The sequence below is a fragment of the Mugil cephalus genome, chromosome 14 (genome assembly GCF_022458985.1).
Source record: "Mugil cephalus isolate CIBA_MC_2020 chromosome 14, CIBA_Mcephalus_1.1, whole genome shotgun sequence".
Lineage (NCBI taxonomy): Eukaryota > Metazoa > Chordata > Actinopteri > Mugiliformes > Mugilidae > Mugil > Mugil cephalus.
The window spans coordinates 15,226,497-15,253,292 of NC_061783.1; the positions used below are offsets into that span (position 1 = coordinate 15,226,497).

General features: G+C 43.0%; 1 long non-coding RNA gene across 1 annotated transcript; it reads right to left on the reverse strand.

Annotated features, from left to right (window-relative positions):
* Positions 1 to 1,764: 1,764 nt before the first annotated feature.
* Positions 1,765 to 25,906, reverse strand: LOC125020585. Its single transcript, XR_007114221.1, has 5 exons — positions 24,958 to 25,906; positions 21,786 to 21,834; positions 12,669 to 12,750; positions 3,712 to 3,792; positions 1,765 to 2,568 (listed from the first exon to the last, which is right to left on the reverse strand). It is a non-coding gene; the product is annotated as an uncharacterized LOC125020585 (long non-coding RNA).
* Between the last annotated feature and the right edge of the window lie 890 nt (positions 25,907 to 26,796).

Consider the following 26,796-nt stretch of genomic DNA (forward strand, 5'->3'; position numbering starts at 1 on the left):
GTTATTGCACAACACAGCAACTACAACAGCAAACTTCATTTGAGACATAACTTTTATTTACATGACGGTCATAGAAGATAATAAAAGTGATGAACAACCTGGTAAGTGACTTAACAGCATTAATATATGTGGTTTAAAGCAAGATATATATTTTTTTCTCATTCAGTTTTTATTAAACATCAACAAAAAACATTTTTTAAATGAACCCCCTTCCCCCATCCCACCCCCTCCATCTTTCAACCAACCAAGTGGCATTCCTTATTCACAAAGGATGCACTTATCACTGCAAAAAAACAGTTAAATCATGGATCAGATTTTTCTATATTAGGATGTTTTTGACTTGTTTACTCTTGCTGAAGACAGTTGAGTCCTTGTACGGTCATGAGGGGGTCTCCATTGCTGGGCTTTAATCTTTTTGGCTGCAGTCAAGCAGAAAATTTGATTGATTGAGGCCAGTCAGCCAGATTTTACGTGTTGTTTTCAGTAAGAGACAGCTGAGAGTCGTCATTTAAAAGATGTACTGCAGGATCCATTGGAAACAGCGTCAAACAAGCACTGATATAGTTTCACCTCCTCCCAGAATTTAGCAACCCCGCCCTGGACATCCCCAAACAACATGGAGCCAGTGGTTCCACGAGGGCTGAATGAACAATATGGGTCAGTGTTAAATCAGCTCTATGACAACATTTAAAATGTATATATTGATGATTGGGGCTTTTCAAAACTCTAAAAACATTATGCCAAATTGCTTTCCAGTCAAAATCCCGCCCCAGTTCAGTCACATCTGTATCCCATGCCTTCATTCCAGATGTGGGAACATATTTCTGTGAGTTCAATTTGTCGTAGAAGTGTGAGGGCGAGTCGGTTTTAGGCGAACTACGTATCCAGTCAAAAATGGGATGGTCATTCAAATCCGACCCCCATGGAACCCCATAGGCTTTACAAGCTGACCTTAATCTGTAGTTAAAAAATAAAAAAAAAGAGAGAGAGAGAGAGAGAAATAAAGATCTTGAAAACCAAAGATAGAATTCTCCTTACTGTTGTCCTGGAGGATACTGATACCATTCATCTTCAAGTTCTTATTAGCAAATGAAGACTGTTGTTATTCCAAATTGGAGATGTTTTGTACAATACATCTTTAAGTTTAAGAAACCGCTCTAAACACCTGGAGCATTTATTAATAGATAAACCTAAAGAAAGTCCTTCAAACTTACTGGTGCTAATAGAGGACACCTTGTCATCATCTAACTATTGACTAAATCTCTTCAATTTGAAATCCCGATGATATAATTTGAAGTTAGGACGTGTCAATCCCCCACCCGCTTTAAACCGGGCCTCGTATCATTCCATACATATCACTGTAGTAAGTAATTTTGACCAGTACCCGAGATAATTTAATTTTTGAACATGCACAAAATAGTCCCTTTAATATTTGGATACATTTGTCAGTGTGGTGTGACTTTTAGCATATGCTGCTAACGTCTGCAAAACTGTATTTATTACTGTGAAACTGGCATTACACAGATTTGTTTGGGTTTTTCCTACTAACAATTACACATAAAAATAAACATTTCCATCGTTTTGCAATTGAATTGAGATTTTTTTTTTTTAGTATGCAAAACTATTCTATGTCTGTTTCCTCTCATATGGAAAAACTAAAATTCCATAAAAAATTATACTTAATTCCTGCATGGACGGCTTTGTGTACCACTGACTAAGTCGAAAAGAACATTAGTCAATCTACAAAAAGCAGATTTGAGCCGGAAAGATTTATGTCAAACTTTATTGATGCCACATAGGACACAGGAAAAAAGAGGCCACAGTAGTGCAAGTAGACAGATGAGATAAAAACAACAAAATGCCTGTCATGCAGTCTACGCAATGAGCATTACTACCTCCATATTCCGAGCATGTTCGTAAAGAAGCATTGACTCGTTTTCCTCAGAGTTTATCCCGTGTTTCCACTTTGTTTAACTCCTTTTAGTCTTTATTTCACTACAAACAGGAACCATATTGACAGGGAATAAAAAAGCAGTGGGGAAAAGGCGAATTATAGAGTAGATTATGCTGCATGGGGTATTTGGATAGGGAACTAAAGCACGGGGCAAGGGCAGAATGATCAATAAGAAGAAGAAGAAGAAATATGCAAATGCGTTTAGATGTGTGTGAGGAGGGGACAGAAAGTGTCAGTTTAAACGAGGCTGAGAGAAAATGACAGACGTGGCCGGAGGAAAGGAAGGGAGTGTTTGAGAAAGACAACCCCTGGGAGACTGAGCGCTGAACCCGCTGCCCCGTCTCAGCCCTCCTCCTCCTCCTCCTCTTCTTCTTCTTCCTCCACCTCCTCCTCCTCCTCCTCCTCCCCGTCTGTGTGCTTTGCCATGGTTACCAGACAGGGCTCCCAATGCAGCCAGTTAATGTGTTTTTCAGCAGCAGGAGCGAGCTGGGTACTAATGTGTCTCAGTCTGTCTCCTGCACAATCAATGTCAACTGTCCTGGGATGCACAAACACATGGAGGGCTGAGAGCCAGGGCGCACCGAGCCACCCTGGCTGAGTGTCAGCGTCGGAGCCTGAAAGAGGACCACGTCACTTTTATTTATTCATCCGAGGAGTTATACTGTGTTCTCTGCAGGAGCCTTAAATCACGTGTTGATCTTTACTACGCTGCACTTTAACTCGTATTGAATTCTTGAGTGGGTGAGAGAAAATGAAAACCCAACAGCAGGTCAAACAAAAACAACGCAACAGATTTTTCACCATTCACTTAGAATTTTTATTTTCAACTTTAAAATATGAACGGAGCGTCCAGAACGAGGCGCAAATTACTCATTTAGAGAACTGCAACAACAAATCAAGTCTGTCAATAGAAAACTAACAAAAGGCTTGAAAATCAATTCGTTATTTGGTTTATTCTTCAAGCAAAAAAGGTTTGGACAATAATAATAATATCATAAATTATCATAGGTTGCAGCTTTATATGTTTTTTTATTTTATTAATGATAACTAGCTATAAAATGTCCATGACTGACAGTTGCTGATGTCAAAGCTTTCTCTCCCGAGTGTCATTTTCCATCTCCGTTGAGCAGATTTAAAATTCCCATGTGAATCATATATCGGGGTCACGACCCATGGCTGTCTTTTTATTGAAACATGACTGTGTTCAGTGCACAAAGTCGGCCAAAAGGTACTGCCCCCTCCAGAGAACCGCGCTGCCTCCTCTTGGCTTCGCCCGACGTGCGGAAAGTTTGGGGAATTCTCTCCAGATGAGCACACGCAGTCCGAAATGGTTTCTTTTTTTCAAACCATGACTCACTCATTTATTCTGACGAGGAGCCAAAAAAAATACTGGACGCTTCTAAACGTCCATCACCGTGGTGGTAAATGCATGCAACATTGTTCCCAAGGACCTCACCTGTGACCTTCCATATCATCACAGGTTAAGGGTCTCAGGGACGATGAGGCACGCCGAAGGGATCGGCTGCTGGTCCGTTTAGTCTGTCACACCCACAGTTAAACCGTCTACATCGGTGAAACATTTACGTACAAGTATTTCAGTGTGGGGTTTTCACACTGTTTGGTGAAATTAAATTTCAACATTAAGCCTTTAAATTGAACAAAATATATTAACTACTACTGATACACGGCGTTTTAAATTAACAAAAAAAATATACGCCAAGACGGGAGACAGTTTATACGTCACTTAAGACGATTACCGTTGTCTGCTCTCGGTGCCGTTGCAGTCTGACATGAAATATTTTCTCGTCACGTCTCCGCAGTCCGGACCGGATCACGTCCTGTGGAAAGAGACAAATTTAAAGCACGTATAGCAGATCGACGTTTGAATACCGCTTCTCGCTTTTTCGTTTTCAGGCCCTTGCACCGTCTATCCTCCTGACATCCTGACACAACCTGCGCCTCTGATTCAGTTCTGGTCTGTGCAGCGAGACGCTCAACAAACTGCCCCCTGCTGGCAGACAGACGCACAAAGCATTTGAAGACGGACACAAGCAGACAGAGGAACATCCTCAAATTTTAACGTACGAATCGGGACTTGTAGATTGGATGCACATATGGCCGCCGCCTGTAACGGCGATAAGCTTTCGACAGAGCCGCCATACATCTCTCGCGCACACGCACGCTGACGATTCCTTGCTTGTGCAATGTGCACATGCATGTAACATCCACAGACAGCTGTGCCTGGAGCCGCAGACAACACTGTCGTCTTATATTTCCTGCAGGCCTTGTGATCTCATAGGATTATGCAATCACTCCCCCATGACAAAGATGTTCAGCCTTGAGGGAGTAACGCTGATTTACTCGTCCCCAGACAAAATAAATGTCACACAAGCCTGACACTGCAGACAAACACAGGCAGGGTTCAAACAACTGCTGCACAGCTGAAAATCTCCATCTGCATCACATGTAAGTCTGTCCAGATGACAGCTTTATCGCCTGCCGACCATCCCGAACACATACTCAACTTACAAAATCCGACCCCCGGCCAGGTGCACGCAAGGCAAACATGCGACTCCACCGAGGAACCCGGATCATGGAGCCTTTTTTTGCTGCCTGTGTGAGGTTTTTACACTGCCTCTCTCCCCGTTTCCTCTTTGTCTCTGCGCTCTGAGATATTTCGCTCTGCCCCAGTTTTATGAGCTCCTCTGTTGCTCTCGCAAGCGCGAGAGACAAAGAGCGGAGGATGTGAACCAGAGGCTGGAGGGAGAATGGAGTGAAGCATCTATATCAAACAGAATGAACGCGAAAGGTGGGACGCAAATGAAAGGAAGATGGCGGGTGGACGTGGTCACTTGAATAGCTCGTCTCGATTTGTTAGACGGCCTGCTTCGGTCGCTCTGAACTCACCATTTGCCTTTGCCCGGTGTTCCTCACATGAACACACACGCACACAACAAGTGCATGTACATAAAACAAAATGCGCGCGCGCGCAAACACACACACACATACATACAACGCAACACACTCTTACGATGAGTTATTGATCCGTTTTTCCCCCTGAGAGAAAAAAAAACGACAATTAATCCAGTGGCAACGAAAACAGCGCTTGACAAAACCTATCCTGCCCCATCTTCACAGTCTTCCTCGTCTCTGAGCGCTGTATGCGGCGGCGAACAGAAAAGCTATTCCCCCTCTCGCTACCCCTCCATCTCTCGCTCTCTCCTCTTTTTGTCTCTCCTCTTCTTCTATCCCTCTCTCAGGCGCTGTCCCTGGCTCTGTTTTGTGCCTGTTTCCCTCTGCCAAGTCACATCACTAATTCTCCCAGCGATTAGAGTCCAAACAGGCAATGTCTATGAGGCAGGTACACTACACACACACAACACACACACACACACAGGAAAACACACACAGACAATTGCATTGATTCCATTATCTGGTGCTCTACCAACACCCCCACTTCCCCCAACCCCCACCAGCCACCAACAGCGCTATGACCCCTCCTTTCATAAATCTGTGTCACCTACATACATCACACACAAACATATTCACGCACAGACACTTATGCAAGCATGCAGCATCTCCAGCTTTCGCTCTTTCTTCTTCTCTTGCTTGAACACTCGCTATCACCCTCTCCCCCCACCGCCCTCCCTCCTCCTCCCCCCCTGCTCAGTCTCAGCCCTACCCCTCGTTTTCATCCTTCCCTCCCCGTCCCTGCCCCTCTCTCCCCCACTCCCTAACCCCGTACATTTTTTTTTTCCAGACGTGACGTCCCGTCTGGTCTACGTTCACATGATGCCAAGTGTCTCTACGTGGGTGTCTGTTACTCCGTGTTTGTGTGTTTGAACTTGCGCTTTTACACTCAGATGCATCTGGGGAGTAGGAGGAGGGGGAGGAGGAGGAGATGGGGGAGTCAGCGTGTATCGGTAGGGAGGGGCATGTGTGCGAGGAGTGCGCGAACATTTGTCCTCGTGCACTGATGTGCACACATGCATCTCTGTGGCGGCGTGTGTGTGTGGGAAGGGAGGGATCGAGTGGGGAGGGGGGAGTGGAGTGGGGACGACGGAGGCTGTGGATTTTACACAGCATGAGGATCAAAGCCACAGCAAGCCCAAAGGTGATTAACCTCCGAGTCGTTCTGACCACAACACAGCTCCTCGTCTTCCATATTTCATTAACAGTCTCGTATCCGTACACCAAAAGGCACCCAAGTGAACTTCTTCATCCGATACAGAAAATGCCCTAAAATCAGACTCAACTTAAAGTGTAAATTGGAAATTAGTTTTAATAAAAAATGGAAAGTGCACGATCTGACCACTTTCTATAAAATAGCATATTGCAAACGGGTCTATCGCGGCGGCTGGATTTCCCCTCGAGTGAGAACATGCCGGGGAGTCGTTTCTTTGTGTGCACACAGAAAAGAGCAGTGCTCGGCAGAGATTGCTGATATGTGCTCTTTTTTTTTTCTTTTTTTTTTTTTCCCCCTCTTCCTCGTTGGAGCACTGCAACGCAATGCGGATACTGGGTGTCTGAGCCACTAGCCAGACACACTAGGGGACAGAGGAGGGGGTGGAGGAGGAGGGGGGGTGGGCAGAGGAGGAGGAGGAGGCGGGGAGGGAGCGGGCAGGAGGATGGAGGGGGGTGGCGGAGAAGGAGGCGGAGGCAGTAAGCAAGTTCACATACAGCCCCGTGCTTCAGGACGCACCGATGCTAACGTCTGGGCACACTGTCATTATTTACCATGACTACAGGGAGCGGAGCGCTCACACAGACGCTTCAGTTTGGAGACAAAAAAAAAAGGAGCTTAAATACCAGCTACAGCTCTACGTCTCTGTTAGAAAATAATTAAGAGTAAAAGCACATGCTTTATCAATTTAATATAAAACCTCCTCACTTTATAAAAAAAAAAAATGTAACAAAAACTACATTTTTTTTTTTAGCCCAGCGTAACGTCGACCGAACAGATGTGCTCCCGCGCACGTCGTCCGCGCTAAGAAAGAAACAAACCGCTATTGACAGTTGGCTCTGTACCCCATTGGACTGCACCAAATAACAAATCAAAGAGCACTGCAGAGCAAGGTGGGTATATCGATGTTTGGATTAGCTGGACCTCGACAGCAAAAACCTGATTAGTATTTCAGATGTATTAGATCTAAAGTCGGCGCTGAAACACTTTTTGTAGCTTGTCTTCGTGACATTATAATTATTGGCTGGAAATTGAATTTGCTCAAGGAGAAATAGGAATTTCATAATGGATGTGATCTGTGTGGCAAGGACGTCTTTTTTGCCCTTCGCTGAAACGGACGTCAAACCAGACATTTAGCAAAAAAAAAAGAAAAAAAAAAAAAAGAAAATGTTTAAAAGTATGACTCATAACACAGACCACATACAGGAGAATATCCTTAAAATACTGCTGAACTGTATTTGAACCCTTTTTCTGTCTTTGACTGTTTAATGTGACTTATATTGGTACAAAAAAAATAAAAAAAATAACAGTCTTCATACTTACCACGTCGACAGGCATAAAGGCTGATGGCATTCATGTGAAGTCTGGGTGACTCCGCAGGGAAAGCTAGAAGGTTGTACAGTTATCTCCAGGCTGTTTATTATGCGAAACCATACAACCAACTACCTCACACTGCAGAGCACCGGAGCAGGGTCAGCGCTCGACTCTCTTCTTCTTCTTCTTCTTCTTCTTCTTCTTCTTCTTCCTCCTCGTCTTCTTGAGATTCACTTCTGTCTGTTTGTCTGTCTGGTTTCATTTACAGTTGCATCACTTCTTCAGAGTTAACCTTCAGACTAACACAATCATTTTGCTTCAGTGTTTAAGTGAATTTGAAACAAATAATGAAACTAAATACGACGAAAACAACAACAACAACAACGCGAAAAAGGATTCTGTGCACAAGATCAAGGTTTAATACGGTTGGAATTGAAATGTTGCACTCTTGTGCATTTTTGTGGACTTGTCTCCCTCTTGTGGGTAGACACAGTACACAGACAGCCCCCTCCCTCCCCCACCAGAGGCCACAGCAAACCTTCACCGCCTCTGAATACAAAGACGAGCACTTAACCTGCAGTTGCTAACTGTAGGCGTCTGCCTGACCTACTTCTGCAAGTGGAGCTGCTGCAATCTTCCATATCCTCAGCCGTTCGATTTAACGCTACTGAGTAATTTTTTTTTTTTTTTTTTTTACAGTCGCTCACAGGTTAAAGTCTAATGCTGCTGCTGTAGTTTCTCAGAAACAAGAGTTAGATTGCAGCACTGCCACGGTCTTTGAAGAAGGTTATCAATAAGGCCGCAGGAACAATACTTCCTTGTGTAGTGAGCTCAGAATGCGATATTTATATTCTTTTGGTTTAATAATACAATCCGTTCGTGCGGAACCTAACATCGCGTTTGTTGGTGAACGTTTGATAATTATTTTCCTTTTTTTTCAGGTACCGATTACATTCTTTCTGCAACAGACCGTGTGGCAACGTGAGCAGAGCACAGATGTCATAGTAGACATGGGTTTGTGTTCGGCTGAGCACGACACGCGATGAATTCAAGGAGACACTGACTGAAAGTACGATACTCGTTCTTCTCCGAGGCTTCGGGCATTTGCTCCACCACGGGAACCGGTATAAACCTTTTCACCTTTCCTATAAGTTTTGTCCAATTCATAACTTAAAAAACAATTATTCAGGACGTTTGTGACACTTTTCCAGAGACAAACATGCAAATCTTCTGCAGACAAGATAGAAATTAGACCCCTGTTGTTCTTCAGACTCTAACACTTACACATGTCTATATATGTCTCCACTGTGACTGTCACATACAGATAAAAATACGCCTTATAAAAACCTTAAACTGACCTGCAGATTATATAAGTGTTACCTAATAGAATTGCTGCAGTAGCGAACAATACGTCACCAGCCTTAGGTCTTTAGAGTAACAAGGGCAAATCATATCACAGATGTGAAGCACCCTATGGAGTTCAGCCATGCTGCAGAGAGGAGAGTAATGATGCTAAGAGCGGCGTGCATCCTAACAGCCATAGAGAGCGCGGCTCTCGTTAGTGACCGCATTAATGAATGCAAGAATGAATCAATCAGATAGACTGTAAAGTGTAGTATTTTATCAAGACTCGGCCCAGTTAAAGTTCGTTGGTGTGTTTAATTTTTACGTTTGTGTGCACCAGATAATAATAAGACGCATTAAGTGCGATGGAGAAATTGGTGCATTATAGAACAGTTTTCTGTATAGTAAATAGAATCTAATGGGTGAGTAATTGGATGACAATTTGGAGTAACAGCACTATCCAGTCAATCTCCCTCATTATACTCCATAAATAATGGGGCGCACCCACACATTCGACATCTAGCTGAGGTGATCTCCCGCAAAAGCGGCAAATTGGCTGTTGTTAGCAGTCAATGGCTGTGTTTTGACACTGCTCCTGTGTGCCTCAAGGACTCATTGATTACTTGATCGCTGCTGCACAGCTGAGTTGCTAGGCGTTCTATTCAGCTCGGCCAATGCACCAAAAACTACAACCTCGGATGTACGAGTCTTACAGAGTTTCAGAGATCGATTCGAAACACTCAACTGGCAATTTCTCAAACAGGTAACTCACTCGGAACCGTAACTGCATATTAATACTTACGATGGACGACCCACGATGGGGGCTGATTCATTTAAATGTGCGGGAGTAAAACTTTGTCTCAGCTTATAAATGCACTAAAGGTTCATTATTCGAAGAAAATGAACTAAGGGTTAAGTTCAAAGGCTATGGCAGTGGCTGTGTTTTGGCAACACCATATGCTTAATAGAGACATTGATTGTTCTTTTATTGGCCAGCATCCAAGACACAAACCCATTCACCTCGCCTCTCTCGCCTCTCTCCACTGCCCTCTGCCATTCTCAAAGACCACCCTTCGCCCTGCCTTCATTTTCTTTTCTCTGGGTGTCCTCCTGCCTCTCCAAGTGCCTCTTATTTGTCCACCATCACCGGACATTTCATGCCTCAAAATCTTTTACAACTTTTATTCTTTTATTCGGAGACAGTCTTCTCTGTTCACACCAACTACGTCTCCTCCCCTTCATCCCCTTGATTCCACTCCTCCCCCTTTTTGAACCTCTCTCACCGCCTCATTCGCAGTCGGATCACGCATGCATGCGGCATGGTTGTGCCAATGCCAGCCCTTTGCCAGTCTGCCTGGGCGTGTTTGTGTGCCAGTGTGGAGTCTGGTGGGAAGCCCCCTGCACCGGAGGTCCGGGTGGCTAATCAGCCCCAACTCCAGCTGGTGTCAGGTCAGGTGACACTTTGCGAGAATTATAGTTTGCCCTCTCGACGGAGGGAAAAACAAACGGATCACGCTGAAACCAAAGATACGTGGCGCCTTACATGACCTAAATGTTAAATCATTCCAAAGATATTTGCACAATGCTTTAATACCTCAAACCAAATCTGCCGGAAAGTTTTATACCACATGAAACCATGTGGCTCAAGTGAGGCTCTATTCGTGCCCAAACTTTTTCATAACATAGCTATTTGGCCCAAAAGCAACATAACTGAACTAACTGCCAAATCCCATGATGAAAGCCACAAGAAAAACGGTTATAAAGCAACAGAGTACTGAAAAAAAAAAACGTTTGATGCCAGGAAGAATTTCCCAAAAATGGTAACCTACTGCCAGTTTTGATACTGCGTTATGCAAATTTAATACAAAGTTTGTCATTTTTTACGTTGTCAACATTTTTACGTTTCTTAGTTTTAATGCCAAATAAATTGCTTTTATTTTAAGGCTTAATTAAAACAACTGCAAAATATATAAGAATGCTCAGGTTCTTTATTTTTACTTACAATTTTGACCGGTACAGCACATTATCTATTATAAAAAAATAAAAAATACGGCTAAATTCTTAAAAGTGATCACATTTACGTTACGTTAATTCAACAGCACTAAAACAAGAAGGAAAACGCTAAGTTCTGTCATTTAAATTAAGAAAAATATAAATTAAATTCAGGTAATGAGCAGTCAGAGAGGAAAGCCACCAAAACCCTTCAGAGAAACTGGAAAAAAAAAAAAAAAAAAAAAAAATGAGTGATTGACTAACTGGGGAGATAATTAGCGAGAAAATCAAGTCCACATCTGCCTCGCAACAAGCCCTTCCTGTCAATTAAAGAAACCACTAATTCTTATAAAAACACACACACACACACGAAAAAAAAAAAAGAAAAACATTTAGGCTCTGCCCTCGAACACAGAACAAAAATTTCAGGTGGCTCTCCACCACTCGTTGTCTTTGAGAAGTGACGCACAGAGACTACAGCACCACCCAAACAATGTAGGGGCAGAGAGGAGCGAAATCTGCCCAGTGACAGCAAAAAAAAAAAAAAAACTGGCAAGTGCCAGCTCAACAGGAATGCAGGCCTCAAACTCAGGGCCAAGGACCACCGCTGGCCACATTGATTTAACGGCGGAGGGCGTCTGACGTTTGGGTCAATTGAATGTTAAAAACGAATGAAAATACCAGTTTAACAGAATTAAACAAGAGCGATTGACCCTACTGAAATAACGCATGTGTGGACAGACACAGAGACAGATAAACCTGAGAAACAACATCAAATATAGACCATTAAGAGTGTTATGGTAAATCCATCACTGCATATTATAAGAGGGAAGTCATTTATCAGAGAGGAAGACGAAGATTACGTCCTTCCTCCTAAAAACTCGATCTGACCGCGGGGCGTAAGGCCTCGGACCTGAGGTCCAGCCACTGGTGCTAATACGCCTCCTCTGTAAGAATACGACGTGGTGCGGGACCAGAACAACTATCTGCTGCCCACAAACCATAAATGATTAGCGCTCAAGATAGAATGAGATTCTGTAGCGCACTTTCTCCAAAACCCCCCTTTTTCGCTCTCTTCGTACCTTATTTACAAAGGCAGAAAACGTTACCATGGGAACACACAACCAGGCAACCTCAGTGGCTTGGCATGATGCCCAATGGTTGCTAGGGCACTGTTGTCAATGGCTATTGGGTTGTGTGGGCCAGTGTGTGTGTGTGTGTGTGTGTGTGTGTGTGTGTGTGTGAGTAGGAGAGGAGATTGTGTGTTCGTAAATGTGTAGAATGCACACGGCACATCTAAGCATTAAATGTACACTTCAATTTAATGTTCTGAATTCATAAAGGCAGCTTTTATATGCATCCAATGTGTAATTATTTTAAATGTGTTTTTAAATTGTTTTTCTTTTCTGCTCTTTTGTCCGTTTTTGTGCTGGTTTGACTCTGTGGGGGACAAATGATGGAAGGCGGCTAATACACTTATTTTTATTTATTTTATTTTTTTTACTTGAAAATGCATGTTCGTCGTGGAGAGAGAGAGAAAGACAGAGAAATCCTGCTGGCAGTAATGTGGGTCCTTATATGCAATTAAAATGAATAACATGCAATGATGGCGCTCTGATTTATTCTTCTGCCAACAGGTCTGCGTGTGTTAAACCAGTTGGGAAGTAGCGCCTTTACAGCCGTGGCAAAATAACATTTTTCTTTCAGCACACATTGTTAATTCGAAGAAAAGTTTTATGATGAGGGTTAAACTAAAATACGTAGTGCCAGACAGAGAGAGGCATCGGAGAGGAATAAGAAGCTGTTATTGCCTCTCTGATCTAACGAGCTTTGTCTTTGTGAGTATAAACGGGACGACACAGATGTCGCTGAAGCATTTACCTCACAACCCGGGATCTAGCTGGAGCTTTTTTCCCGTGGCTCTCTTCAGACCGAGGAGCTTCTACGGTCGACCGTGGCATTCCTGAAATCAAGACGAGAGCATCGTGCAAATCATTAGCATAGCACAGCATAAGCAAAGTGAACGTCACGAAAACAAACGGAGCCACGAAGCTGCCATATGTGAGTAAATAAAAATCAGTCATCCAGATGCAGCTCTGTCCTGTGCTTTCTATGGAGATGGCACAGTTTAGTACTGATGTGAAAGATGATTCGATTATAATGAAGCCATCTCTGCGTTGAGCGTGAACATGAAGACATCATGCGAGTCGAGTATGAAATGGATTAACAAAGTGGGAGATGATGGTAAAAAAATGAACACGGCGCGATACATGAATGAGAGGGTGGTACAGAAATAGATGTATATGGGGTGGCAGGATAAAGACAATGGTTATGAATAATACATTAATAATGCCGGAAAATAAAATCCAACATCATAAATTAAACAGCAGTCAGACAAACATATGCAATAATTATGACATTGCAATACAATGAAAGGCAACGCAGAGAGGTGCGGCTCTTTTGTTGGTCCCACATGCTACAGTATGTATATAGATGTGTTGGTTTGTGTGTTCCTGTCTGTGTGCACTTAGCCCGAGCTTAGGCAGAGCGTTGCCTGTGGTGCATCTTATCTAATATAACCGAGAGGAAACCCAGCCTCTCCCCCTCGCTTCTTTTTTCCCCCCGGGCCCTTTGAACTCAAGCCGCTGCTGGAGATGCAGTCTGACTAAGCACAGCATGTCCTGAAAGGAGGTCAGAGGGCAGGACAAACAGTCTGGTGTCATGGCAACTTGATGCCACCAACCAAAAATTTGGAGCTGGTGGGCACACGGGAAAAGCTGGCAGCCCGATCGGTGACTGAAGACGGAGACCCGCCATTTGGATTTTAAAAAAAAAATCCTAATGATGTGTTTTATTCGTTGATGTAATAGAGCCCCAGTGATACGTGATGCTGGTCAAATATGAGAATGATGGCATACATTTTCAGTCTCTAAAGGAAGAAGAAAAAACTGCGTGTCAACCACATCTGCTCTTCAGAAGGTTTAAACTGTCAATTTTAGCAAAAGACATAAAATATAACATGAAAGCTCTGATTTTGATCTTGGACGTGCGCGCTGAGGGAATATTTCCTGAAGCTATTCACACTAAAAGCTCAAGAAAGAAAAAAATAAGAAATAACACCAGCTACACACTGAAATTCATAAATTATTCCTGTATACATGAGATTGCGTTGTGTTTGTATGTATACACCGCTATTAAGTTTGTCAGTATTTGCTGTGAGGGTGGTTTACGGGAACGCTCGTCAAAGAATGCAGTGATTGACTTAATTTGATGATTTAAGTTCTGTGAATGGTGCTCGAGAAACACACAATCGCTGCAAATGTCACCTTGGCTCATATACCTCGTTACACAATTACCAGCAGAATGAAATCCTTTCATGTGCACTAATGATTCCGAGTACAATTCAGCAAACCTGAGAAATGAACTGCAGCTGAAACTGTGTCGCCTGCCAGCAGCAGCAGCAGCAGCAGCAGCAGCAGCAGCCCTACTGTGTTTCCACCTCGCTCCTCAAGTGCTGGATCAATACAGAATCCAGGTTCCTTTGTATGTGATGAGCTTGTCCCACGTTTGAGCCTGAGACCTCCACAAAACCGTCATGTTTTAAAACTCTATAGCCTCTCAGATGCGACTGTGTGTTTTTTTTTTGCGGGTGTCTTGCACGAACGCCGTGTTCACCTTCAGAGCAGTTTATGTACAACAGCCTTGTACAGCGGATGGGCGTGTTTAGCCTTTTTTTTTTTTTTTATTCCTCTGGTATACAGCGTATGTGCACGTGCGAGGTTTGCAAGAGACGCGCATGTGCTGCATCTGTAGGCTTTTGTGTGCATGGTGTGTGTCCTTGTGTTTGCTCAATGCGGCAGAGGGTGGAGTGGCAGATCAATAGGAAACAAATGAATTCAGATCAATATTAAGCCAGGGAGTGAAGGAGAGAGAAGGAGAGATTGAAAGCGAGGGAGTGGGGTGATGCACCACAGAGGAGGAGAAAGAAGAGGAGGAGGAGGAGGAGGAGGAGTGTTGGTGGGTTGGAAAGGGTGATGTGTTACCAGCAGCACAGCAACTGACTGTACACTTGGGAAAGACCACTCATTTCTACAGCCAAAACCTCAGCGCTTTGAGGTCATTGATGGTTAAAATGGATGATTAAGAAAGGAAAGGAGAAAACGGAGAGAGAGTCGAGAGCAGCCGTGCACTGGAGAGAAATACAGCATTCCTGCATCACTGGTGGTCGTTCTTAACCTCCTGAGACCATGCGTCCTCTATGCGGAGTTTTCGGTTCTGTTGCAGCTTATTCTACTTCATTTAAACCCGTTGTCCTTGTTCGTGGACACTTTAGTCTAGTGGTGGCAAAGGGTCAACACACAAGTCGGTAAAAACATGACAGCGTGCGTTTCATCCGATTCATTCTACAGACGAGGAACAAAACCCCATTAAATTCTATGGTTAAAACGTATTTATTTATGCTTATTAACGTTTCTAGTTTGATACAACGCAAATTTAGCAAATTTTATCGATAGCAACAAGCTACAACCATGCTAATTAGCAAGTACTCGTTTGAGGACGTTGGGACTTTATTGTTTGCAATTCTGGTTTTGCTGTACAGGTATTAAAATAAACTGTTTTATATTTTGTCACACATTGGGTGACCCTTCTATAATATAGATAATGAAATAATTCCAGTGTCCACATATGAGGACATTGTTTTTTCCTGTTGGAAGAACTTTGTTAGGTCCTACTAATCCCAAATACATATTTGTTTTAAAAATGCATACCAGACAAAAGCTTGCGTCTCAGTAGGTAAATAATGGTGTTTAGTTTTCTGATTAAGCTACTTTCATTGTTAAATAATAATTATAATACTAACACCTCTACACACCTACTAATGTCTCCATTACTCCAACTGTATTTTACGTAGTCTGAGTATAAACACAGAGATGTTTGACTGTTTTTAAGGGATTTTATCTTGTAACAGTTTCCCCTCTCCTGATAACTGAGGTGAGAGGGTCACGGCTGCATTAAACAACACAAATCTTGATCTGAGATCTCACAGCGACTACCTACACCACTGTCTGCCCACACAAACTGTGGTTAACGTGAACTTTGACATTTTTTATTTTTTTTTACTTCCTTTCCATGTCTGAGTAACTAATTTATTTCTCATCAAGCACGATTATATAAGCAATCTTGGGAGAGCAAAGATTTAATTCTGAACTTTCCTCTAAAACTCCTAGTTGGAGTTGTTATAACCCAACAGATTCAAATTGGAAAATGACCTCTCTTTGTTTTACTGCATAGTAGGAAAATACTACACTTTGGTTCTGTTTTCTTCACTAATTAACTTACAGCTTTGTTAGTAATATTAGAAAATTTGTCAAGCCTTAACGGAATAACATGGGCCCTTATCTATTATCAATCAACATTATAGTTGCAGATTAATCTTTTAGTAAAAGCAGCTTCAGCTTCGACTGCACTTGAAATGCTAACAGATTCACTTCACTCTTCAATATGTTAATACATGAGGAAATCTATATTCCTGCCTATCAGCACATGCACAGTTATTTGCAGGAACGTGATACGGGGCGGACTATATTCGTCTAGACTGTGATGGAGAAATCACCAGAGATTAGTTCGACTATCATGTTTTCTTTGTTGCAAATATTATTTTGAGCCGAGCAATACATATGTGATGGATCGCAGTGGTATAGATATAATCGCGAGAGCCATTAAATATTGTGGGGTATTTATACGAGCCGTGCCGGTTTACAAATCTTGCTTCTCACTTTCATTACCGCAATTACATTTTTCAAGATCAGGTCTCTTAATCGGTGAGATGCATCACAGCAGGGACTTTAAATCACGCTGAAAACATTTTTGAGATTCTCCTGCTTTATAGAATCACCTTGAAATTGCAAACAGGATTGCTCGATTTTCTGTATCAGCTCATCTCTCGGCTGCGAGATCAAAGCATCAAGAGCCATTCGGGAGTCGTGACTCAATGTGACTTTGAAGTGATAGTGGTGAAAACAAACACATGGGTGCTGAGTGCTTATGAACGAGGACTCTCCACTTCCAGCTCAAGGTTCCTCGGCTCTTGAGGTGGATTTACACGATAAACGCCTCAATTAGCTTCACGGTCGCAATTAGCTTTTACAACGGACGAGGTATTAGTATACATGTGGAGAGCATCGGGCTACATTCCACCAGTCGCTTTTATTTCATTTGGTGAACTTCACATGATTAGATTTTTTTTTTTTTTACTGTTTAAAGTGGCTAAGGCTTTATTCTTACTATTGCAATTGAAGACTTGGCTTTGAATGTGATAGAAAAAGCATTTAACCATTATTACGGTTGTATTTTAACTAAGGCACAGAGTAACCAACTATTTAATAATTGGGTCAATATAGTTTAGAATTTAACACAGTTGACAGGTATCATTGTTGACATATTGGCTGTTTTCAGGCCTAAAATCAATGGACACATATAACCATTCACAACATGGCATTTTATAGAAAGACTATTCTAAATATTACATATACAATTGAGTAAAACTCAAATTGAAAGTTATTTATAAATATATTGTAGTAACACTGTTGACTCACTCTTTATATTACTTTATATTCAATAACTAACCAATAAATATGAGGAGGAAGAAGATACCTAGGAGGTCACGTAATCTGGATTTAACACACTTCCTTGAGAGGTGTAATGTCATGTGTTTGTAATGGGCAACATATAAAATTTGTTATTTTCCATTTGATATATATAGAAATATCTTTTCATATACTGTGTTTGACTCTCTGTATTTCCTCTAGCCCAGGCTGTCATTGTAAATGAAAAATTGTTCTCAATCATTTAAATAAAGGTTAAGGTTGAAATAAGCTAATTTTATTACTGTTTATTACTAGCTAAGTAGAAGGTGACAGTTTAGTGATATCTGGTCTTTTCCTTTTTAATAATAATCCATAACAATTATGGATTTGGTAAAGACATGATCATAATGAACATAAAAAACACATTTTTTTTTTTTTTACTTTTCCATGAACTTCAAAATACCCTCATTTATATATTGATCCATTTATAATTTTCTTCTTAATTAATTGATTGACTGTGGCGGACGTAAATCATAGTTTTTCCAAGTCCAGGGAAGCAATTTAACTATTAATTAACAAATAATAAATATAGTCATGATCTATATTTTGGGCGTAGAAGCGACTCTGTGTGACTTTTCTCTAACTTTGTCTGCGTCAGTGTCAAGTTTTCCAAGAAGGCTGTAGATCAAACATCGTATTGTCCTGTAGTGTGTCCCCGTGCTGCATAAATGCTGCTTCTCCTTCACATGAATCATCATAAATTGCATATTTTGTAGCACTCAATGGGCCCAGTGGTGCACGGAGAGGGGGGGCGAGGGGGGGTAGGGGGGGTCTGAGTCAATCTATCAGACTTGCACAGAGGCTAATGTCAGCAAGCTCAGCAGTCCTTCAACCACATCACTGTCGCTCATTTCACCCTTGTTGAACTCACACTATCATTTTCACCTTTGGCAATTTCACAGAGTGAGCAAAGTTGACAGACAGTGACCATGGATACAAACAAGATAAAGCGTGAGACAGAAAGAGACGCTGAAGATAAAAAAAAAATATGCAGCGTGTGTCCAAAAAAGGTCATTTTTTTTCTCTTTCTTGACACAAATGCCAGGAAGTTGTATACGAAATAATGCAAATACCTGTATCTGACTGCAATTTTCCTTGTAACAATAACTACACAAATTGTTCTTGAGTCATTTTGAGACTAACTGCAAATCAGTGTTTTGAAAAAAGCAACCGTGACAGGGAGAGAGAGTCAGACAGACAGAGAGAGGAACCTGAGGCAGTGATGTAGAACATCAACTCCAACCAGACAGTCTGCAGGAAAAAAAAAAAAAAAAAAAAAAAAGTATAGGGAGGCAAATGTCTCTCAGCATTTCTTGCTCTTTAATCTGACACCCCTCCCCATCTGTCTCTCTGTCCCTGTCTCCCTCTCTGTCCCCCTGAGCTGTGTTCTGTGTGTTCTCTCCCTGCCTCTAATGTGCTTTGGCGTGTGTTACCCACGGGTGCTTGCGCGCTGCTGCCGCCGCCGTCCTAAAGCCGGGTCAGGGGGGCGGCTAAAGCGGCGCGATGCCGTCTGTGACATCATCAGTCACTGCTATTACTCACGTCTCACCTCCCCTCACTGTCTGAAACTGCCGCGGCTCTAGGTGCTTGGTGGCGAGCCCAACGACACAAACAAACAAGCGCAGATTTGAGCCCACGTCTCCGGGGATAAATAAACCGGTATTTGAGGAGCTCAAAATTCAGCTTAATTAAAACTGTTTTTCTAAATACTGCCGCTGATTCACGTGTGTTTTCGTTTGGGAGGCTGTGGTTTGCAGTACTATTAAACTGTACTGCGTTCCTATTATTTCGACAACCCCATTTTTAGTTTTTTCTTCCAGTTTAACAGCAAAATGAGCCGTTGAATTCTCACGTTTCTTACACTTGAACACTACAACAGTCAGGACGGGGGATTTAGTGCTAGACATTATATATTAGAAAGCGTGTGTTGTCAAGTGAAAAATGGAAATCAATGCCATGTGATCAGATGTCCAAAATATTCAATATCTCCCATGTGAATAAACCCGTCACTTAGTTATGGCGGTGTGCAGTCGCTCACGGTAAAGAATGTAAAACTGCCTCAATAATGTATAAGGTAGGTTTTAAAGTGAGCGGTTTAGCCAGTAAAATGGTGTAAAGAGATCATGACATCTTCACCTTGAAATTGCTTTAAAAAGCTTGAATGAATGGTGACTAATTACGCATCAAAAACCACTAATAAATGACAAATGTAGTTCCGTAAAAGCTGCCACTTGGATCAGTTTCTATAAAAGAGGTTGGAATTAATTCACTGATAATTCATCCAATGGTCTATAAGACAGACACTATAAGTCTATGGTGGATATGTACAGGAGAAGTGTTTAATTCCCTTTTTCTTATTTTCTCATAACAGCAAACCTACAGTAATTTGGAAGCTGAGTAAAGCGAAACCAGTTTAAAAACTTAATTTTATAAACACAAAAAGAGAATTTTTTTTAAACGTGTCTTGCACTGTGCCTCTGCACGAGCTAAAAAACCCTCAAAAAACTGTGCGTAAAAGCAAGAAATGTGCTTCCATTCAGCGAGCATGTGTGTGTATGAGGATCAGACTGTGTCAAATTGCCACATCTGCCATTTCTGTACCTGGGGGTCTGTCTGTCTGTCACCCCTGCTGTCAGCCAATGAAGAGGTGAGACTCTGCAAACTCCTCCACACGGGAATACAGATAGCTGGTATGAAAGCCCTCAGCCTGTGTGTGGGAACACACCGTATAAATCATACATGACCAGCACCACCAGGCACCATATGTATGTTACTGAGCGGCATTAATAACAAGCATGCCAGGATCCACGAGCGCACAGGGAACGTATATGTCTTTTAAGTCTCACTCCCCCTGCACCCCTGACATGTCCTCTTGGAAGCACCTGCAGCACTGAACTCAATGTGCCACAGAAAAAGACAAAAGAAAAATAAATTTGGAGGGTGAGGGGTTGGAGAATGGATAAACCAGGCGACAGTGACAGAATAATGACGTTTGGAGCATAAATACCCAAAGGCATGAATAGCTGAAGAGGGAAATACACAAGCCAAAAGAGCACGGGGACAAATAAAAGACAGGAAAAACACGAGTCAAAGTAGGACAGAAAAACAGATAGCGTGACTGAAAGACAGATTAACTAAAAGAGACACCAGAGAGACAAAGAGCAAACGGGAGGAACGAAATGATGAAATGCAGGAGAAAAGAAGGGGAGCGATAAGGACAGGTTTTAGACCCAGGCAGAGACAGAGCAGAGTTAGCTGTGTGCATGCTAAAATAGGTGGCAGACTCTTGTCAGCGCAATGACCTAGTCACGAAGGACTGAGGAATTCTCCCTGTTGACCCGGACACATTCCTCCGGTCCTCAGACGTTAACCCATACCACACCACCGTACTGTACTGCTAAGGTTCGCGTGGTTTTCCTGAAAGTGACCCACGAAAAAAAAATAAATAATCGAATATACGCATGCTACAGGCAGCACGCAGTTTCTAAAGCAACATCAACATCTCCCATTTTGAGCGGACGAATCTGCACAAGAATCTGAAAAATCCAGCGAACGACCTGCGGTGTATTTACCATCTATTCGACGGCGGAAGCGAAACGCTACAAATCTTGGGAGCAAATAGTTTCGTCAAAGATTTCAAATGTTAGGTGAAGCACGCGGCTCTGAATCAACAGCCTGTGCTGCCCTGCAGAGAATTGTGTGCACATGTGTGAATAGGGCCCTGCGAAAACATTGTGAAAATATCAGGGCAAGAAGGGCGCTATTGTGTCGCGGAGGCAGAATGTCGCTCTTATTCTCGTGCTGCTGGTCCGGGGGCATCGGGGTGACATCAGCACAAAGACAGAAATGTAATGTGAGGCATCTCCAAAACTAGCTACAAGGCTACGCCACAGGCCGGTCTTTATACCCTCAATATCTCACTTTTCAGCAACATCTGATAATCGGGACGTGACCAGCTGATGACCCTTCCACTTGTTGCAGACTAAGATAAGTCACAGCGGGCTGTGTTGCACCAAAACTGACTCAAACAGGCACGCCGAATGAAAGATTGCCTGCCTTTCACATGGGCCCATGGTTAGCACATATCTGGGAGGTTAATCACGACGCAGTGACTCAGGGAAGGGTAATTCAATTATTCTGATGGTGCATTGACGTTTCGATCGGGCCACGGACTAAAATGGCTGGCCAAGTGTTCCTAACTGCTGAGTGCCATTAAGCAAAACTCCGTTCGGTTAAGTACTTGATTGTATTCAAAGCTACACAGAAAATAAACATAAAAAAAAATAAATAAAAAAATGCAGATTTATTCTACGTCCTTCAAAAATAAGTGAAATGGAAAACACATCCTTACCTGATATAAAATAAAAACAGCCCTTGAATGTGTGTCTGTCTGTCTCAATCTGAAACACACAAACACATTATAGAGATAGTATTAGTTTTTATAATGTATTTTAATCTGTAAATCACAAATAAGGGATTATTTGTCTTTAAACCTCAATCCAGACCCGTTCTTCATTAAATTTACATCCAATGAATTAAAAATAGAGGAATACTACATCAGAATTCATCACTTAATGTATACACGTATACCCTATACATGTTTTCAACACTGCAGACATTTCATCGTCCTATTTTTTTTATTTCAAAGTGTTGTCGCTGTTGCACCGGCGCTAGTCGGTTTGTCAGCTTCCAGACAGAATTTTAAAAAAAGAAAAAGGACAAATTCAGCGGCACAGATTCAAACCTGCTACGCACGACGGCAGCTTGCATGGGAATTCCTGAGGTCTGTTCGATCCATTAATGTATGCTGCGGTTGAATGTCATCAATTATGAATGAGAAACACACGAGGTTCACAGAGCGCTGCTATAGAATCATGGGAAACGCACACGGCTCTGAAGCATCTCGGGTGTTTGTGACATACTGTGTGACAAAAAAAAGACGCCCGCGCGGCCAAAACGTAAGCTGGGCTCGTCGGGAAAAGCGCGCAGTTTTGGAACAAAGCAGATACATTCAAGGTTAAATTCAATCAGAGATGAGTGAGTCGTCTTAAGCTTATTTAGGCTGCAGGTATCGGCTCTTCTAAAAACAGACACGTTTTGGAAAATTACACAAAGATGTACATCAAAAAAGGCTATAAAAGGTGATCAGTGGGGCCTATTTTACTTCCTCATTCCTTAGGTGCCATGTACAGATACTGACAATTTTATTCTGCAGCTGTGGTCTCTTTCCCTTTAAGTCCCAAGTATTCAGGAGTGTGATGACCCTGCCAGTGAGTTCATACCATAAGCAGACCCATATAGCTTCTCCTCCAGAGCCCCCGATCACGAGCCTGCTGAGCTGCCGCCTCAGTTATGTAAGATTACATAACACCAGGTCTGCCTGAGTAATATTTCATAACCTGGGGGTCCCAATACGCTGGCATTACCACTAAATCCCCTCAGGAGTGGACCCAAAGGTGCAGGGCTGGTTTGGCAATGTAAAAAAAATAAAATAAAAATGAATTTAAAAGCATATAAGAGCACATTAAGGTTCTCCAGGGAGATTTATCTCTCCTAACACTTTATTTAGCAGATGTTTGGTCTGAGCACTTTTTTTTTTTTAAGTTCAAACACTTTTTTCCTTCATATTCTTGAGAGCTACACTGGAGGTCATAGAGGGGTTGACCCAGAGACGCTACTAAACAAAAGCTTCCTCCCCCCCTCGGCTTATCGAAGAATACAGTGCTACTGTCTGCCCGTAAATGTCATATCATTGTGTATTAATCAAATCATTGCATATGAATTGATTCAGGACAGATTTAGACACTGGCAATTATTATCAAACTAGGCCAGTAACTGTTATCTAACGGTCTCGGCTACATAATTAGCTTCGTTTCAACCTTATCTCTCCGGTATATGAGAAAATAACTGGAATGTTTTAAATCAAAAAAACTTATTTGACGTCTACATCCTCGCACGTCTTTGATAACCCTGCTTGATGCAGGATAGACAATTACCAAAAAAAAAGCAGAAAAAAAACGTCAGAAACAAGTACGCACAATCAAAAGCGTTTTCCAGAGTGTAGCTTAAACATTCACGACAATAAAGGACACGGACGCGGAGAAACACACATGAACACGCTGCCCTCCGAACGATACGAACAGTCTTGGATTTTAGATAACAACTGTGGCAATTGATACAGAAAATGTGCGCGGAGATAAGGGGAGGCTATGTAAATAAAAAACAGAGCAAGCAGATATGTAACAGAGCAGGCGGAAAAGGAGAAAGGAAAAAAAGATGCCAGGAGATATCTGAGGCTGACACCGCAAGTGGGAAAAGGTTTCAGCGCTGGTTGCAGAGGATTGACTGAAAATGGACGATAGCAGGCTGGTGTTACATGTCTCCGTCCACCACACAGAGCTGTGTGTCGACTCCCATGCAGAAATGAATTCCCCCCCAATCCGCAACTGTCAACATCCTTACATCGCGGACGTAAAGTAACGTGCGCCAAAGCTTCTGGTCTTTACCTGAACTTAACCACTTCAGACAAAAGTAATCTCCGAATGCGGCGGGTGAATAAAAATGAAAAAAAAAAAGAAGAAAAAAAAAAACTTGTTGAAACTATCTTGGGTTTTGTCACTTAGCTGATGCCCAGGAATGAATCCACCCTTATCTTTTCTTGATATCGAACCACATCTCGGGACTGCGGGTTTTGTCTTTACGGGGCGAACCGACAGATTTGGTCGGGGATACCCGGATGAACGGATGGAAGCTGGGATAGAAAAAGGGGGAGAAGTGTTGGGAGGAGTGAAAAATCGGAGAAGAAACTCTCCACTCTTGCTTAAAGTATCCCCCCCGCCCCCCACCCACCACCCTCTCCTTCCGCTACGCTTCATTCAAACGCCGTATCTTTCATTTCTGTGCATTTTTTAATTAACAACACGGCACGATCGCTCCCCGAATATGAAACATGATCGTGCAAATCCACGCATGCGTAAGCAGGAGGGGGTGAGGGGGGGTTCGACGACCGTCCGCCACTGCCGGCTTCTGTAACTCTAAATCACACCCTTACATATTATCACACACATGCACAGGCACACAGATACACATGACGCACACGCAGATAGATGGGCAGCACAAATGCCTCCTTCTTGTGCAAGCCTCCCGTGCATGGGCCCCCTAAAACCCGGGCGCACTCGGTGATCCCTTTCCAAAGCCCTCGTCTAAATGTGAGCAAAGGTAATCCTTGAAGGAGAGGCAAAGAGAACAGCGATAACCCGCGATAAAGAGAGGCTGAAGGAGAGGGACGGCGAAAGAAGGGGCGAGAGGTGGGACGGACGGACAGGATGGAGGGATTAGCGGGCTGGGGAACGTGTATTATTTTTCACAATGTGAAAAAAAAAGAAAGGGAGGGTGGAAAAATGAGGTGGAGAGAGAGAGAGAGAAAAAAGGAAATAAAGACAGAGAGACCGCATGTGTGTGTGTGTGTGTGTGTGTGTGTGTGGAGGGAGGGGGGGTAAAAGGAAAAGGGCTTGTATACTCACAGATGAATGAGAGCGTGACCGAAGAAGTGGAGAAAAAACATGTCAGACAACGAAAATCGAGGGCGGCCGGAGAGTGCGGGGTCTGAGTTTGGAGAGAAGTCCAGCTTCTTCTCATTCTGGAGTTTTGTTTTTTCTTCTTTTTCCCGCGATTTTGCCAATTCCTATCCAAGTCGTCCCTCCTTCCTAAGTCTATCCCCTACTGGTCCTCCTTCTCCTCTCTTCCCCCTCCCGTTTTTTCTTGCCAGTGCCGGTACTTCTTTCTCCTACGTCTCTCCTCTCACTCTCTCTGTCTTTTTCTTTTTTTTTTGCTTTCTCCCGCAGACCATGCTCTCCATTTTCCCCTCATTCTTTGCCTCTGCCTCCTTCCTTCACATGTCCATTCACAGATATGATTTTCCTTCCTTCCTTCCTTCCTTCCTTCCTTCAAACCTCAGCTCCTACATCAGAATGCAGATTTTTTTTCTTTTTTTTTTCTTTTTTTTTTAAAAAAAAGGTCTTAAACAGAAGTGGGAGAAAAAAAAATACTGCAGCAGACGAGGAAAAAAAAAAACTGTTTACAGGAAAGGACAAGCGGCTTGTGGCATGCAGCAGTCTAAACGCAGGGACAATCCACGGCCTGCATTTTTCAGGGGCGCCGCGCACAGTTGGGGTGAAGAAAGCGTTGTCTGCGTGGCGGTGCCTTCGCTACGTGAGGGAACGGGCGAGAAGCGGAGAATGGCAAAGCAAAAGGAAAAAAGAAAAGGGGAAAAAACCCTGAGCTCATTGCAGTCGGTCTCCAGTGTAAGTGGATAGTAAGCGCGCGTGAAGGGGAAATGAGTGGGAAGGAGTCCGGGGCGTGTGCATGTGTGTGTGTGAAGAGGTGGGAGGGGAGAGAGAGAGAGGAAAAAAAAAAAAAAAAAAAAAGGAGAGAGAAAGAGAGAGACTGGAGGTTAATGGAGAAATCTCCAAGAGGGAGGGATAGAGGGAGGAGGAAGAGGAGGAGGAGGAGGAGGAGGAGGAGGAGGAGGAGGAGTGTGTCGGTGGGGAGAGGAAAGAGGAGAAAGAGGAGGGGGCAAGAATAGGAATATATTTTTCTTTTAACACTCACGGCATTCAAATTTTAAGCTTTTCATTTTTCCACCCATCCGCTCCGAGGCTAATACCTTCTCCCTCTCTCTCTCTCTCTCTCTCTCCCTGCGTGACAGGGAAATAGAGAGGAAGAAAGAAGAAGAGAAAGAGCCAGTGTGCGCTTTGTCTTCAGCCCCTGCCGTTCCTTTTCCTGGTTTCCTTTCTGCTCCGGCTCTCCTCTATTCAGCCTATTTTCTGCACGTGCACTTGAACTCTAAATCCTGTCTGCGTTCCCCTCCCCTCTCTCTCCCTCTCTCTCTCTCTCTCCCTCTCTCTAACTGCGCATCTGTGTGTCTCTGCCTCCCTCCCTCGTTCCTCCCCCCTCCCTCCCTCCGAGGCAGAGGCTTGAAATAGCGCTAGCAGGCAGGAGAGCGCGAGGGGAGGGAAAAAGGAGAGGGCGAGGGGGACAAAAAGGGGAGAGAGATGTTGAGAGGGGGGGAGGGGAAGAAGCTTAGACGGGGCTGACACAGAGAGCACAGAGTTGCTGTGTGTGTGTGTGTGTGTGTGTGCTAGTGTGCTATATGTGTGTGTTTGTGTGCGAAAGAACATGTCTGCAAATGTGTAAACACGCATTTTATCCACTTTGGCTTTGGATGCGGTGTTTCGCCTCGATGGTGTCAATCCGCATGAGATGTCAGCTCACATACCAACAGGAAGCACATGACTTTTTGAGGACAATGAAAGCAACAATTTAAAAGAACTGGATTTTTTATGTTTTTTTTTTTTTCTGTG